The sequence below is a fragment of the Anopheles merus genome, chromosome 2R (assembly GCF_017562075.2).
Source record: "Anopheles merus strain MAF chromosome 2R, AmerM5.1, whole genome shotgun sequence".
Taxonomy (NCBI): Eukaryota; Metazoa; Arthropoda; class Insecta; order Diptera; family Culicidae; genus Anopheles; species Anopheles merus.
This window is the reverse complement of record NC_054082.1, coordinates 18,425,516-18,438,668: the sequence shown is the minus strand read 5'-3', so window position 1 is coordinate 18,438,668 and position 13,153 is coordinate 18,425,516. Positions and strand designations below refer to the sequence as shown.

The 13,153-nt window shown below is 46.4% G+C and overlaps 2 protein-coding genes across 10 annotated transcripts in view; one reads left to right on the top strand and one right to left on the bottom strand.

Annotated features, from left to right (window-relative positions):
* The window catches only part of LOC121590477 (nascent polypeptide-associated complex subunit alpha, muscle-specific form), a 44,874-nt gene that overhangs the window by 6,258 nt on the left and 25,463 nt on the right, over positions 1 to 13,153 (bottom strand). The gene's annotated exons all lie outside the window — the stretch shown is intronic.
* The window catches only part of LOC121590478, a 29,401-nt gene continuing 24,345 nt past the window's right edge, over positions 8,098 to 13,153 (top strand). The window contains exons 1-2 of one of the 9 annotated variants that reach the window (XM_041910209.1): positions 8,117 to 8,195; positions 8,419 to 8,547. The gene's annotated coding sequence lies outside the window, so the exon portion shown is untranslated. The other 8 variants (XM_041910211.1, XM_041910207.1, XM_041910214.1 and 5 more) reach the window with 8 other exon arrangements.

Here is a 13,153-nt window from a genome sequence, read left to right as displayed (position 1 = left end):
GCCGCATCGGCACCAACCTTACCTTATCGTACGATTCCGTTCGTTTAAAAGCAAGGACACATAGTCACGGCAACGGCTAGCAGCCTTGAAAAGCTTTGAAAACCACCCCCATTAACGCATTCCTGAGCCTCCCACCCCCACAATACCACTTGAAGGTGGTTAGTGTTGTGTAAAGTAACGCCGCCAATATGCGTTTACTAATTTTTACAACACTCGGCAGAGCAAACACTTCCACACCTAGCTCGGGGTGCGGGGATGTTTTTTTTTTTGCTGTTGTTGCTTCTTTTATCAGAGATAGAGTGAAACCTCTCCCAACGGTGTTGGGCAAACAAATCGGGCAACGTTCGTTCGTACTGCAGCTTTTGCATGGATCAAACCGAAGGTTACAAGTGGAGTAGAAAAGGGAGGGTTTTCTTTGTAAAATTAGCAAAATAATATTACAATCGATTTTAAAAATTGCAACAACTTCAACTAGAATTGGCAAAGAACACGTTCGTTGACATTAGCTCCGTTAGCACTCATCACTGTCGTCTGAACAGGCAGTGAACAGGATCACCTTCAAGTTCACAAGAAATAGCAGGATAAAATTGGTTTCGAATAAAAACACGATCACCCCCAATACAACCTGCCCAAAACTCGCCCAAAGTGGCCAGGCCAGTAACGAAAAAAAAAACGCTGCATCGGGTTTCTTCTTATTTTCGCCAATTTGTTGTAGAACCACATGTTGTAGTAGAACGTGAAATATCCGGCGGCATCGGCCGCACTCTGATTTGCATTGAATCAATGTCTTTCATATCACATTCGGCACAACAACAGCAACAGCAACAGCGGCACCAACGGCAATGACACTTTGAAGATGTTAATAACGTCGATGACCGCGCCGCCAGGACCGATCATCCTCAATTCGGTCACCTACCTTTCTGATCGCAGAAATCTTCCGATTTCGTTCCCCCGCTCCCACCACCAGACGGCCAGTGGGAGTAGCATGAAGATCGTGCACTGCATGACGATCAACGATCGAGCGGAACAGCGAACACATCACGAGGAATGGACACTCTGGTCAGTATTGCACACGAAATTGGGCATCGTTAAAGTGGCTCCCCAGTCTTCTCCTCTCCACCTGAATTGCGCGAGGATTATCGCGACGCCGGAGCTAAGAGACAAAACAATTCACACCTCTCTGTACATCAAATGCGTGTGTGTGTGTGTGTGTGCGGTCGCTGGTTCCCGTTCAAATTGTCCACCTTCTACCAATCACGGACAATCAGCGCTTGCAGTTTGACCGCCGGCGAGCAATGACGACGTGCATCAATGCACGGTCGGTGCAAATATTCGTTCCGTTCCCCCGCAGCCGATCATCAACATCCCCCACCGGCATAACATGAAACAAGCGTCCCAATTGAGGTTTGGTTTCGTTTTGAAGGGTTTTGTTTTTATCGCTTTGCTTGAGGTATTTCGGTACACACCGGCGACCGACAAAGGCCCGACGGGACAAGGGTTCGTAGCTTGCAGGTGTCATCATAAAAAAACCACTAACCAAGCCTTTATTGCGAGTACTCCGAGGGGGTGGTATTGATGTCATCGTCCATTTGTTTAAAATATCAAATTATTTTACATACGAACGAGCGGGACAGAAACACTTTGTACCTTTACAACAACTAAGGTTTGGTACTTTAATTTAGCTGTAAGTACCAGATTTTAGGTAGCAACTAATTTCAATGCCAACCAGGAATCACGTGCCCTACTACCACCGCTCAACTTCACATTCCAAAGAGGGTGGTGGAGAACGAGCATGGGGAAGAGGTGCAACGGGCAGCGAAATTTTAATCAAAACAAAAATCGAAAACATCACTTCTGTTGTGTGCTGTGCATGACTGTGTTTCTTCTTTCTTCCTATTACTTTTGTCCCGTGTCTCGCGCGGCATACTAATCCATCAGAATACATAATACTCCTTGGCGGACGTTGCGGACGATGATGCTACCGGGGTTCGGGGTGTGAACTGAAATAGTTTTGTTTTTAGCTTCAACCCGCGTCCGTCTACGCTTTTAGAGCGGGGAAGCCGTCGGGACAAACAGCGAAGAAGCTGGCAAAAAATAAGTAACAAGCTAGCCAGCTAGCAGGGTCAAGATCAAGGCGGAAGTGAACAAACTGCTGCCCACCCGCACAGCCTCCCCCCCGCGGGACGATCGACATCGTATAATTTGCGAATGGAGCAGCCTGGTGGGATGTAGGTTTCCAGTTGATTCGACACATTTATTATGGTTTATGGCACCACAAAAACAAAGTTGAGTTCGGAATGACCCTGAATAAGCTACGGGGAAAGAGCAAAAAATTAAGAGGAATCCAGTTTTTCCCCCAAAAAAGTTATTTTGTTTTTTTATTATATTGTATATATTTTTTGAATTTGTAAGTAATTAATGTATAAATATATTTTTGAAATATTTAATAAAATATTAATTTTGACTAAATTATTTCCTCTAAACTTAAACAAGCTTTGTATTATTTAATTACGTTTTACTAAATGCAAGAATCTGACAAGAGAAAATCAATCCGTTTTTTAGCCGAACACTATTCGAGCTTGACTCAGGATCGAATCTTCCTTCGATCGCAATCCAGATGTGTGTCCGGGAGGTTCAGGCGAGACTTCAGACAAACCCTTTGAATGAAAGTTAAAGCTTCATTTGTAATGCAATTGGACGGCTAATAACTATACGGGGAAAACATTGGCTTCATTCGCCCTTAACAATGTACAATTCACCAATCGCTACAAAGCACCTCGTTTTGCTACGCTGTATCCTACTGTGCGGAAGCGACACCATATACGAAACCATCAAAGCATCGACAACATCATCACCATCGTCGTTATAATGCCCGGCCGCAAACGAAACTGGAACACAAGCGCACGAACACCAGCTGGTTTGTTTGAATTGTACAAAAATGGCTCGCCTGAACACGCGACAAACAGCACTGATGGGAGGGGAAAGCGAAGGACAGCGGAGAACAGGGATGACCAGAAAAATAAAGAAAGAAAAACAGGATACCAAATCCCTCCTTCACTGTTGCTGATCACCTTTTGGAAGAGTTGATGATGGCCAAGGTATTCATTTCGCACTTCTTTTCCACCGATCCGATTCTTACCGCACAACACCGCAAGAACCAAAAACAAAACACACACAAAATGAAAAACAAACCATTCTGAGCCCGTGCCCGTTCTCGAACCCCAAATATATTAAACTCCTCGGGACCTCGGGACGCGGAAGTGGTTGGATATGGGAGGGCACTTTTTACTTCTGAATGCTGCTTTGCATTCTTTTCTCATATTTGCACGAGCCCAAAACGCGACGAAGGAATGCGAAAGAGCTCTTGTGTGTATGTGTGTTTGTGTTTTTTTTTTCATCTCTCCTGTTACGCTCTGTGTGCCATGTAAATCTTCATTTCTGTTTTGTGCGATCGCTTCGAAACGATCTCGCTGACCAGCAGCGCGACCATCACAACCAACCCGAAAGCCAGCTGGACAGCATTTGAACCTCACCCCGTAAACGTTAGCAATGCGCGTTCGCCGTGCTCGACAGGATCGGTCGAACGACTGATCGAAGGAAAAAATAAGGTAGGGGGAAGGGGAAATATTCGGCAAACTGCTCCCCAAGCAGGCCGGACCCCACCGAGGACATGCAGGCGAGGCGATGAAGACGACAAACACGCCAGCCTGAAAACGGATACGCCAAGCGTATGAAGATCGCGGCCCGTAAGGAATTTATTGGTAAAAAAAGAGGATCGCGCGGAGTGTGACACGATGAACGGATGAACGGGGGGGGGGGGGCACAACACACCCCCAGGCCGAAACAAAAACCTTCACAACCTTCCCACAACAGGGTACGGCCGCGCAAAGGCAAATCAGAAATGGATGAAATTTTTGTTTTTATGAGGTTCGCTTGCTTACTTTGCCAGTGGAGGTTTTTTTATTGTCTTTTTTTTCTTCGCTTTCTTTGGTTCATTTCCTGAATTCGCTCCAAATTCTTTGCGTGCTCATTATTTTATGTTCTATACGCGGACGGTTGTTTTGTTTTTTTCTTATCTCATTTTTATGGCTCCGTTCTTTCTGCTTGCCTTAAAATTTCGTCTAACCGAAGAAAGGAACGGCGACCGAGAGAAGGTAGCGAAGACTGTGATCAACAGAAGGAATGGGCTAATAAAAAAAACCCCATCGCAGGACCATCAAAGGCAGCAACAGCAGCAGCAGGCAACATTAACCCCCTCGGGCATGGCACGCGATAAAATAAGAGTAAAAACAAAGCGACAAAAAATGCTCGTCCTCGGGACCACTTTCCTGACACCACCGGCAAGATCACCGGTTTGACGTCGTTCTGGTTCTTGAGCGTGCTCGCCCTCTTACTTCACGCGCGTGTTGTTGCCTTCATGCTGTTTCGCTGTCCACTTTCAAGCTTGCTTCGTGTTTTTATTTGCGTTTCTTATCAGAGTTTATTCTAATGTTCTATCCATAAGTTTAAGATGTTTGAAAGAGCCAAAATGGCATATAAATGTATGGAGTTTGTTGTCTTAATTTTAGTTCATTTTCTATATTCTAAATATCTTTCCTTTCAAAAGGAATTTGCATACATATAAGTAAACATAAGTCAAACACAACCCTGTAAAATTAAATGTTCTGTCCAGCTTTTGAAAGCAAGCAAAGCGTATACAGCTCTTCAGCGATTTCGGTTCTATCCGACCAACAAAAAAACAGCACAGGAAGCATATTCACGATCATGATAAAGAGCACAAAAACAACGGTTGGTCACCTATCAGCCCCTCGGTGATGAATGATGTGTAGCTGGACGGGTGAAGCAGCACACGGACAAGAAAAAATGCTTAAAAACCGGGGGAAGGCTCAATTCGGTAGCCAAAACAAGCTCCCGCAGTTCCGCACCTCAGCCACAGCTCGTGCGCTTCTTGTGAAGGGGGATTCGTGCTACACAGACACACACACACACACAGGGACACACACCCTTCTACAAGATAAATTTTCATTCGCTGCTCCCGGTTTTCATTCGCTGCTCCCGCGATCGCACCAAACCGACCGGGCGCTGGATCCCCCCTTCCGGGCACAACAAGAACGAAAACGTGTTTTCACACAACCGTTCCCGGAAGGGGGCTGCGATGGGAAGGGCGATCAATGCCTAACGGAAAAGGGTGGCAGCATTCGTTTTGCATTCTCCTTAAGTGGCAGTTTTGATTACGATTTGATGGAACTACATACATTTGCTTTCATTCCCCCCCACACAAAAGGTCCCAAAAACGGCTGGCAGCCGGTTCTGTTTTTTATGCACCTTTATCCTTTCCAAATTTGCAGCATTACTTCTACTGATAATTTTGGTGTTGATGTTGCTGTTGTTGTAAATCTTTTGTGACCATTCATGCCCTCGGGGTTGGGCAGTAGTAGTCTTAGTTCCGAGATCATTAGGTGGTTTTTTGAGAACAGGTTTCTGTTGCCATTTTAGGTAACATAATTTATGCTGTGCAGAGACCTTAATTTATCTTAATTTTTGCTTCAAATTCTTATGCTAAGCGTGTCTGGGCTTAGGAGCCTCGGCCGTTTGCCATTTAGTTTTAAAATGCTGACCAGGTAGACTCCTGGTTCTTAATAATCGAACAGAATCTAATGTCTACCCTCGGAAAGAATTTATGCTGTCCTTCCATTTTTTTTTTTGTTTCGCTTAGCTCCAATGTAGGAAGACTAAGGGAACCCCAAAAGGCACACATTTACTGACACACAGACGCACCCTGCGGCTGACCTCATTAGTTGCTCAAGGACACAACCGAAAGGTTTGCAGTGGTTCTGGCAGCTAGTGCTACTATGGCTAAAGCTACTGCTGCACGCTATTACACGACCGTTAAACCGTCTTAAACGTTCACCAATCGGGGAATCACTAATTTTGTCCCAAAATATAAATATGGACCTTGCGCGGAAAGGCTCGTGTCTTGTGTGAGCTTTTTTTTTGGCTCCTTCTCGAGCCCCACACTTAATTACCCCGCGGTTTGGCCAGTGTTTCGGTCGGTAAATGTGCTGTGGCTCGCTTCTAGCGGCACCTGCAGTGACGTCAGCTTGTGGGCACAGCAGACGGATGACTTCGATGATCTGTTCTTTGCGAGCCACTTGACTCGCATTATTCACCGACCGCATCGAGTCTCCACCAATCAGTGCCCGGGGAGGGAGGGAGCGTTGAACGCACCCCGTTCCCCATCGGTGCTGCCATCTCCGTGATCGCTCAAGTTCGGCGGCTAGTTATCGTCATTCATGTTCCATTTTGCGAGTGATTCTAGGTGCTTTTACAAACTGTCCACCTCTTTCCTTTTTTTACCAGCCAACCGAGCGGCCGACCATGAACAAGCGAACGGGCCGGAATGGACTGTCCGAGCACCGGGGGGCTTAAGGCTCGGTCATGAAATTGACGATGAGTGAGACCAGTGACAGCAAGATTACCGTACCGTACGTCAGATATCGCGTGGGTACTCAGCATTCACAGGCGGAGAGAAATTGACGCTTAAGGACACTTCAAACCTTTGAAAACGCCCTCGATAACAGTCAATGAAAAGCTCGATACGATCACTTTTTTTTTTCGTTGTTTAATCTTATTGAACGTTATTTGTTTCACTAAGTGGGCGAAAGTTGTGTGTCAAGAGTTTTTCCAACGATCTGTTTTTACAAATAGCACACCGAAAGTAGGACACTTTTTTTAAAATGTGAAATAGATGGACACCCTCGGTGGAGTTAAATTCTGGAGCTTTGCTTAGACCAGGACGTATACATACAAGGGTACAACTTCAACAAACAATTGAGATGAAATGTTTCGAATAACATGTTTTTAGAAACATTAGAAACTCGAAGCTATCTTAGATTCAAATGTATCGTTGCAAACATTTTGAATAAAATAAATGTCAAAAAAGCGCACAGGATTATGACTCCATCTTATGGCATTATGGTCTTATGGCAAGCATTGTCATGCGCAACTAAATACGCTTACCTTGAAAACTAACCCACCCACCCATGGCTCAACTTCATACACTATCGTTACAAATGTAACTGACGCGCACACAAATAATCGCCACAAGATAAACACACCAACTGGCAAGGAATTCCCCGCCCGCACACAAATGAGCATGACCTTTCGACGACCGTTTCAGGTCGCGTTTGAAATCTTTTCCATTGCATCACAACTCAACAAACATACGCACGTACGCACGCAAAAGTCACAACGAAAAACCCACCCTCCCACAATCTTATCAAAGCAGTTCCGCAATTTCCCAACCCGTCCCGTGCCAATCGCTCCCCGTCCCGATGGATTTGTCATTAAAAATAGTTTTCCGCACCCTGTCCGTACCGCACCGTTCAACGGAAATTGCGTAACTCCCTTGTACGCGCCTACGCTCGTTATGTTTCAATGCTAAACTTGTTATCAGCTGTTGTGTTTCGAGGAAGAGAGCTTTTTGAAGTCATCTGGGCGTTGTCACGAGCGTTTCGTCGAAAAGTGAATGCGTTAATTTCCGTGCGCCCTAAAAGGTTGTTCCGATACCAGCAAAGGCAGGCGCACTCACCCTCTATACTCACCCATGTTCTCTTGCGGAAAGCAAAGTGACGCTTCTAGAGCAGCGGTGAAGGTGCGCGCACCCAAAACTGATCGCCTCCAAACGCTCCTTCCAGCGCAAACACAGTAACACACAGAGCCGGAAACACTTCCCTTGCCTTTGAAGAGCGCGGCAACTTCGTTACTCATTGTAGTGAGCCCGTGCCCGTTGTGCGTGGTATGTGTATTGAATATCGGCCCAATAGCGGTTTCTAGGGTAGCTGTACACACCGCCAAACCGTTCGCGACCAATCCCTGATCGGTTCGGTGTGGTTAAGGTTAAGGAGAAAAAAGGGTTGTTCTTCACTTTGTGGTGTATTTTGTGTTCTCCCGCTCTTACTTTTTTTCATCCTTCCGCCCCCCCTCCTTTTCTCTCTGTCTCTCTCTCATTCTCTCTTTCTCTATCTGTCTCTGTCTCACGCTTTTGAAAACAGATCACGAATCCATCCTGATGACCGTGTCGCAGTCATCACAACACAATATGGGAATTGGAACAGAGCTCAGTACCGATCACCACACCGTCGTACCAGCCAGTTTATGATCGATCGTTCTCCCGACCGGACACACTCGGGAAGGTACGCGGGTGAATTTGTGAATAAAAAACAAACATACACACACACATCAATCGAGAAAGTTTTACATCCATTGCCCATTACACTCGAGTGAAGTGTTGTTGTGCATATTTGAAAAATATTTTTTTTTTGTAATGTTAAGTGCTGCAATAAACCATTTGTGACGATGTGATTAAATTAATCTACCAAAATAAGTGAAATTAACCGTTTTGTTACGTTTGCACAGAACTTGCATTGTTCCGTATAACTGCGCTCATCGCGCTAGCTACGTAAATCGAAAGACTTATTTCACCAAAAACAAGCGACGAACCTCGTGAACTGTTGCGCTTGTTCAAACCTTAAACGGGAACCCTGTGTAAGTAGCGTTCTTTTACGTATAGGATTCTGTTTTACCATCCGGGATGGCTATAAAGTCCACGGGAAAGGGTAGAACCTTTCACAAATCACCCTTACGTAATAGGCGTTAGAAACGGAACCGGCCACGGCAATGCTGGTGGATCAAACGTTACAAAAAAACCTGCTGCTGCTACACAACAAAGCACTACCGTGCGTCTCCATCGTGGTGCATAGAAACTGAAAGCAAAACGATTGCAATTGTGTCGTCGTCATAGTCTCCCCGCAGCAGAGCGAGAGCCAAGAGGCGAAGAAAGAAAGAAAGAGAGAGAGAGAGACAGAGAGAGAGAGAGAGAGAGAGAGAGAGAGAGCTCGAGCAAAACAGTGATCATCTTCTTCAAAACGGTCGATTAAACAAATCATCACTACCATCATCTTGAACTCAGACGACAGCGGGCCATTTGTTAAACGGCATCGAGAAGCTGCTTGATGATGCGCACGTTCTACTTAAACAAAACCCACTCACCGCGTAAACAGCGATCGCGCACAACGCGGCGCAAACACGGCACTACGCGAAGGTTTGAGACGGTTAGATGGACGACTGTGTAAAGCAATTAGCCGCTCGCTCGCCGCTGGTGCGATCGAGCGGCAAAAGTTGCCATTCAATTTACATACAAGTGCGACCAGTCCGTTCCCGGGTGCCGTAGGGCCAGAACTTACCAGAGGTAGAGTTTAAAGAATAAAGCGTCGCAGATTTTTATCGAAACAATGTTTCCCTCTTTTTTACAAGTTTTCCATCGGTGTCTCTTAGATGCGCACACTTAAAGTGTTCAAACGTTATGTTTGTTTTAGTGTTTTGTTCGATTTTCTTACCATGCCACAATTGTCGGATGACATTTCCATCTTTCAATTACTCTGTGTGCGCACGCGTGTGTGTGTGATGTTGATGTGTGTACAACGTTCCATCACTTACGGGACAGCTTTTTCCGCCCCGATCTGTCCGTCCCGACACATTCAAACCCATGTCATCACTCTTTTGACGATCAAGGCCTCATTAACCAATCATGACTGCGTCGGTCGCACTAATCGCACCATTATCAGCTCACCATTGTATTTTGCGCTTCCTTTTGCCTCTCCACCCGCCACCATTCGGTCTTCCCCTGCACTTTAGGCTAGCTATTGTGTTTGGACAAGTTTGCACGTGGTGCCACATGTTCACCATCTCCGGATGGACCAATCATCAGCCAGAGCCGTCCGTTTTTCCACCCCCAACGTCAATGTTGAGGTAGGACGGACGCGTGTAGTAAAACAAATTTGGAAGGAACTAAAAACAAGAAGATTGATACGACCAAAAGCCTACGAAGGGAGACGATTGTGATCAAATAAACGCCTTCGCGAGAGCTGCCTGCAACACAGTCCAGATTCAACCGGATTAAAAAAAACCGTCTTGCAGTACGATGTTCACCTGCCAATAAATCATAACGATTTGCGCCACTGCTCCACCGGTTAATTACACGTGCTATTCAAATCAATTAACGATACGGTATCATCTATCACGTACACTAATGGAAGGTTGCCCTCTTAGCCCCTCTAGACCCCTGCAGCACGGGTGGCATCATGCAAAATCAAGCCTCTCAAAGACGCTACCGACCGTCTAACCTTCAACGTTCGGGTGGTAGTGATCTGTAGCGGGGCTAAGAGGTGAGCTGGGACAGGGAAATTGATTCGCAACCATGAACAAAACAATAACAAAGCATTTCAAAACATTATACGCAAGTGAGATTCTAGCGAGCAAAGCGAAATAGAACTCTAACGAGTCGAGTGTGTGAGTGGGGGGTTTCTGCGGTAAATTGGTAATTAAAACTTTTTCCACCTCACCTGCCAATCGGACTTGATCTTATGGTAAGCGATTTTTTGTTTTCTCTCTTTCTATCTCCGTTTCTTTCATTCTACTTCCCACCTCTCGGACTTCAGTCAGTCATGTGCTGAACATAATTGACCCCGCTCAATAACCAAAGCCGGGACCAGAGCGCACCATTGCCATAATTCGGAAAAGTTATTCCGATGAGCTTGAGCCGATCGCGATCGCTGCCGCCGTGAATCGATCATGCGCGCGCTAGGCGCTACGTACCGCATCGCGAACCGGTTTTTTAATCGTCACTCAGGTACGTTGGGCCGGCGAAGGGACAGGGTGAGGAAATCTAGAGCGCCATCCGTATGAGGCCGGACGAGGGACACTAACGAGGATAATCAAGCACGGTGCCCCCGGTGGTTCTAAAAGGGCAGATTCGCTTAATTAGCTAGCCGAAAGTCATGCTGGCACGATAGTAGGAGCGGCCAGATGTTAGCCATAGCATTTAAAATACCTGTTTCGGCGGAGGCAGCGAGCGCCACCAGATACGTTTTGGAATAGTGTGCGCGTTGCGTTTTACCTTCTTCATTTTCTCACTATTATATTTAGCCTCGTGGCAATCAAAATGTCGTGCAGAGAGTGCTGCCGGACGTGCCGGTGAATGTGCTAAAATAAAAGGGGAAGCCAGTAATACGTTGCTTGTAAAGGAAGTAATGAATGGGAGGGACTTATGTAACGCGCGCTATCTACATTCAACGGCACACAAATACACACACACATGCTGTGCACACCTTTTTTGGCAACATCTTCCGAGAGCGCTGTCGAGGCTGGGTGAACCTATTTGGGGGCAAACAGCTTCATTTAACGATCGAAAGGTGTAATTGCAGATGGCAGCAATTAAAGATCCACGTGGCAGTAAGGACGTTTGGTTTCCTCCTGTGAGACGGTTAAAAGCTCGAACTGCTGTTACAAATATAAAAGTATTTTGAACTCAGCACGGTTGAAAATATTCCAACCCGTGAAAGTGTCCAGTGACCGCAAAGGCAAGAAGAAAGGGGAATAAAAAACACTCATCCGCCCTTCTGTGTTCGGAGAAACATTTACCAAGGATTAAAGATTCCTTTAAAAAATACACACCGAAATATGCACGCGGAACACGCAAAACGGCTTTCTTTTTATAGTTTTGTTTGCACTCGCCGCTTCGTGGATGAACTCGTCCGCTCGCATGAACCGCGGATGAACCGAAGGCCCGCGAAACCGAACGCCGAACCGCCAACCGAAGCCACCGAAGCCACCAAACGCAACCCCCAAAAGGCTCCACTCACCACACACACACACACGCGCGCGCGCGCGCGCGTACGCAATGGTGGTGATGGTGCAGGTGTGGTATGGGAAAGGGCGCACCCAGCGATAGAGCGTATTTTGCGAGCGAGAATGAGACGCAAGTTGGCCAACTCCTCTCCTCTCCCCTCCCCGCCACCAAAGAGGAGAAGGGGTCCGTGGGTCCGCGAGCGCTCGAGGGCGGCATTGATGGGGAAACGCAAACGCCGCGAACAAACAACACAGAACGAAATTCCTGCTTAATATCGTTCGCTTTCAGTTTCATTTTAGCGCCCGGCCGGATCGGAGGTGTCTCGCTACGCGTGTTCCGCCTAAGTAAGTGTACAGTAAAACGGGCGGTGTCCGCCGTCCCCTCCTGGTGGGTTGCCCGTGTTTGAGGCCAGTCAAGTTAGTGTGTGCTTGTGTGTGTCTCCATTGCAAATTAGATCGTATTTTCAAACAAAACCACACAAAAATAGCAAACAAACAAAAAAACACCTGTAAGTCTGGTGTGGTTTTGGATTCGGCTTTAAATGGCACCAACTAGATAGAGGGAGCGAGCGAGCGCGCCCAACTCCGTTGCCAGTTTTCAGTTCACTTTAAAAGCCCTCCACAGTGACAAACGTGTAAAAGCTCGCGGTGTGTTTCTGAAATTGTCGTCGTTTTTGGGGGATTTGTTTTTAGTTTGTTCGTGCGTTTTCTGCGTTTTCCACCGCGTGTGTGTGTATGTGTTTTTTTATATTTAAGGGCAAAAATGAAAGCCACGAGCTTTCGCACACTCGGGTTAAATTTGTGTGCAGCAGAAAAATGAATCTCATCAAATAACAGCACTTGCCGTGTGCCGCCGGTGTAAGTGGAAATGTTAGTTAAAGGCTTTTCTTCGCTCGCCAAGTTCAAATATTGTGCTAACAGCTAGAAAAAAAAGACGAATATTGGAATCCATTTACAGGGAGTGAGCGTGTGTATGCGTGTGCTTGTTGTGAGATCGTTTGGTCTAAAGCAGTGCTGCAGCCAATTTTAAATGCTTTTCCAGTTGATTGTGCTTTTGTTTGACGTAATTTTTAGTGCGCGAAGTCGTTCGATCGTGTGACAGGATTGGTTCTACTGTTTGATGCTAGCAGTAACTCTCGCTCGCTCCTTCCCTCCAAGGAGATGATCATATCATTTCATACAACAAATGTGTGGTTTCAGTAGCTAGATTTGGCGCTGCACAGTGCGCCCCCACCGGTAAGGCCAGTGCGCGCCAGTGCGTCTAAGTGTAATGCGTCGACTCCTCAAAGATACTAGCAGCCGAACCTTGATTAGAGCAGACGGCCCACAGAGCAAGGCTAATGTTACCCACCCACCCGGTGAGGTGCGTTTTGGCCCATGTCATGCACACACACATACACGCAACACGATCACACAGATCCCGCTTGCAACCGCACGACGACAACCGCGGAATGCAATCGATCTC